General features: G+C 33.2%; 1 long non-coding RNA gene across 2 annotated transcripts; it reads left to right on the top strand.

Moving 5' to 3' along the window:
- The first annotated feature begins 490 nt into the window (after window positions 1-490).
- On the top strand, window positions 491-1423 carry LOC149680484 (uncharacterized). 2 transcript variants are annotated; one of them, XR_016365617.1, is made up of 4 exons: window positions 491-981; window positions 1046-1130; window positions 1202-1224; window positions 1282-1423. It is a non-coding gene; the product is annotated as an uncharacterized LOC149680484 (long non-coding RNA). The 2 variants fall into 2 exon arrangements; XR_016365616.1 differs by having other exon boundaries at window positions 1202-1423.
- Window positions 1424-4282: the final 2859 nt, after the last annotated feature.

Below are 4282 nucleotides of genomic sequence, written 5' to 3'. Positions count from 1 at the left end.
TAATATCCGTTAATAAATAGTTTGTTTTAATTGAGCCTGGTTATTTATGATAGTCTAAGCCTTGGACATAATGTCCAAAGACAGATACAACCACCTTCCCTCAACAGGAGAGCGGTAGCTCTCTTAGATAAGACTTTATACTGCTCTTAATGTATAAGGAGGGTTTTTTGTTTGGATGTAGGTTTTTTTGTATTGTATTAATTGTTTTGAAAAAAATCCACTGAACTAAAATTCGGACCCTGAATATGTGGTTAAAATTTCAAAGAGATCCACTCATTAGTTTTTTTATAGAAAATAAAGTTGCTAAGGGTGGTTTTCATTTTCATAAAAAAATTCAGTCATTTTGGCAAAAAAAGGGAAATTTTCCCATAGGAATAACATGGGAAATGTTTGCTGTGATGGCCAAAGCTACTCGACCATTTTTTGAAGACTATTTATTCGATAGGTCTGAAAATGGTTTTAAATGAAAGGTTGAACATTAAACTGGTGCCTTTCGAAGTTTTATTGAAAACAATTAATATTAAGTATTACTTTTTGTACTTTTAAGCACATACTTAAACTTACGACCTTTTATTCTGTTGGACTTACGTGGTATAATCCTAGCTAAAATCATAGAGAAACGTACTGTTGAACTTGCGCTGTTTTACCGCTAATAGAGCGACTGAGCGAAGATTTTTGTTTAGACAACGCGTGTGGCTATGTCGAGCTTAAAGCGAATTTTTTAACTTTTCACATAAAAGAAGGGGTTAATTCGTCCTCATTTTATTTTAATTTCGTAAGTTAAACCTTATTATAATTTAATACAAAAGAATTTAAATTTAGGATTTAGCCGATAATTTTTAAATTCACTGATTTCACTAAGCCTTGGTCAAAATTTAAATACAGCTGATTGTATGTAGAGACTAGAGACCAATTGGCAGTGTTGGGTTCGTTTTAAGGTGTTTCACCTGGTGCCATCGGCCAACGATAGCCGCTAATTAGGTAATTTGTTTAAATTAAATCAATTTTTGTTGTTTAAAGTTGATTAATGCAAACTACGCATCAGGGTTCGTTCCCTGGTTTCTCGACTGGTGCCACCAGCGGCCAGCCAAGTGCCAACGGTTACCGCTACGAAGATACGTTTTTTACTGGTAAAATAAATGATAGATTCAATCACACTCACTAAATCCTGTTACCAAATCAACCATTATTTTTAATTCAGGTCCTTCCAATCATTTGTACTAGGTAACAATTGAATTATTAATTATTTTGCGCCAATTCTAACGTTACCTAAGAAAACAGTAAACAATGGCGAGGTTGCCAACGATAAACGCTACAAAGATTATATCTGGTGCAACCGGCAAACGATAACCACTGCTTAGATCATTTTGAATGTTTCATTAGTGGTAAAATAATTGATAGATTAAATCACACGATCACTAAACCCTGCCAGCAAACAACCAATAATTTTTATTCCGGCTCTTCCAATAATTTTTATTAGGTAACATTTAATATTTTTATTTTTTTTATTAGTGCCATCGACCAACAACTAATTAGAATAATTTTTTTCTTTAAATTAGATAAATTTTTGTTGTTTAACATAGATTAATGCAAACTATATTATGCATAAGGGTTTGTTACCTGGTTTCTAAACTGGTGCCTAGGGTAGAAAAGAAACCATATGTAACATATAACACTAGAAAAGTGTCCATCGATTTCCTACTCCGCCTTTGGTAATGCAAATTAGTTTAATGTTTAATCTCCGCGAAAAAGGGGTGCGGAAGCTGTGTATTATTCTCGAAAAGTTAGACAAGCCTCAAGGACTCCGTCATGCTACATTTTATTTCATTTCTTTATTATTTATAATTCAATTACCGCATTCTCAATTAGTTAAAAATGACAATTACCCAACTAATTATTTAACACCGCTGTGAAAAAAAGCCATATTTTGTATTGTGGCTCTTCCAATCATTTTGATTACGTAATAATTAAATTTTTCATTAATAATTTAGTGCTTATTTTAAGGATACATAAGAAAAAATGAAACCATGGGCAGTTTATGTATATAATGTTCATTTTAGTGCATATTCTAACATAACCTAAAAAACCATAAACAATGGCCAGTTTTTCCCAAGATTATCAGTTCCCATATTGGTCATGAAAATATAAAACAATCTTACTAATAAAATTATTAATATATTGAATCATAGGGTCGCTAAACCCGGTCAGGCAGTCACCCACAAACCAATATTTAATGTCCAAGCTGTTCCAGTCATTGTTATGAATGAATGAATGAATGAATAGGATGTTTATTGTGCATATAAAAAACTATACATATAGTTCACGAGAATATACACATTAATTTTCAGGAATACAAGTAAAGGATAAACATATAACTTTAGTCCAGTGGAATAAATAACATTTGTAAGCTAACGAATTTGTTTTATAGAAATGGAAAAAATATCAAAAACTAATGAGTACTTATTATACGTTCTTTGAATGCGGTAAATTGGATTTAAAAATTGACATGGCACATAAAAGGTGACATTATTTCGAAAAGTATGAGGAACTAGATAGTTTAAATTAGCCAATAGGTCGCTAAGCGTTATTTGATTATTTATTAATTTATGCAGAAATTTTATATCTAATAATTCTAATTGGTATTCAATGGACGGAAGGTCCAAGCGAGCTAACAAAAGTGTGTAATCGTAATTCTCATGACGTAAAAAGAAAGTGTGACTGTAAGATATGAATTTACGCTGTCTTAAGTACGAGCTGCAGCCACTCCAAGCCACTGAACCGTAGAGAAGTCTCGATCGCACAAGACTGAGATATAGCATTCGAAAGTGTTTGAAAGATCTGAGCGAGCGACATAGCTTTAACGCCACCCCCAGTGTCCTACGACAACGATTTACTGCTTGCGTTACGTGTGCTCGGAAGAGCAGAGCGCGATCGAAGGTAACACCGAGATCAGTTACGTCCAAACGTGTAGGAATAATTGAATTCCCTATGGTGTAAGAGACACAAATTTCTCTACTAATGCGCCTGGTGAAGGCCACTTGTAATGACTTGGTGGGATTAATCGGTAAATTGTTTTTGTCACACCACAAGGACAGTGCGGTTAAGTCAGCTTGGAGCTTGCGGCAGTCGTCACGTGAGTTGATAATTTTACAGATTTTATGATCATCAGCAAAAGCTATTAATTTCGAGTACTTAATTGAAAATTGCAAATCATATATATACAAATTGAATAATAAAGGGCCAAGAGATGAACCCTGGGGAACACCGCAGTTCACTTGGTAAATATTAGAGCTAAGTACGCCATTACATTTAATCCGGTTGGTTCTCATTTCCAAATAGGAGCGAAACCACCCTAACAGTTGGTCCCCCACACCCAAAATACGCATCTTATCTAGTAAATATGAATGGGAAACCCGATCAAAAGCCTATTAGGTAAAAAGAATAAAAATTAAATTTTTTATCAATTATATGGGTGTCTGTAACTCAGTTTAGAAGATCTTATGTTCTTAACACTGTTGAATTATTGATTTACAAAATTACATTTCACTAGATTTATCATAAGCACGAAATTATAAATTAATGGATCACTGTGTAGCTTTCTACATCATCAAATAGATCTACTGGGCAACCGTGAATTTCGTAGCGATATCAGTGCATTTGCTATGGATGTCCAATCCATCTGCCTAACCAATATTCCAGGAAATAGTAACACTAATCCCTAAAACACCTTCTAAAATAGGCCTAAGTCGTTGTACATCCCTTTACAAACTTACTGATAAATCAAGGCCTGTCAACTCCGCTCTTGGACTACAGGACCATCTAGTGGCGTATGTTTAAACTAAACAAAGGCAGATATTGCTTTAAAATTAGGAAATTATGAGTTTAAAACCTTTTACAAAAACCACGATAACTTAGGACATTTTAATTTTACTGAGCTTAGCAGGCCAGTTAGCTATTCGCTTTCGACTATGGGAGCATCTAGTGGCGTTTGTTTAAACTAAAGCACAACATGTATTTGCTTTAAAATTCGACGAATTTTCATTAAGTTATGAAGAAATTGATTAACGCAAGTTGATAAAAAATTATTTTATTTAAATTATTAGTATTTGTTTACAGCAATTAATGATGCATTCATATTATTATTTTATTTAAGTTTATTATTTTATTTAAATTATTAGTATTTGTTTACAGCAATTAATGATGCATTCATATTAGTATAAATTGTTCATTTGTGTTAATAGGAGTTATAGCAAGTTGACTTTCCTCCTTGGCGAAGGCTAGT

The sequence above is a fragment of the Phalangium opilio genome, unplaced genomic scaffold (genome assembly GCF_054372755.1).
Source record: "Phalangium opilio isolate 3A_F unplaced genomic scaffold, DU_Popi_V2 ptg000039l_2, whole genome shotgun sequence".
Classification (NCBI taxonomy): Eukaryota; Metazoa; Arthropoda; class Arachnida; order Opiliones; family Phalangiidae; genus Phalangium; species Phalangium opilio.
This window is presented reverse-complemented; position numbering and strand designations above follow the sequence as displayed.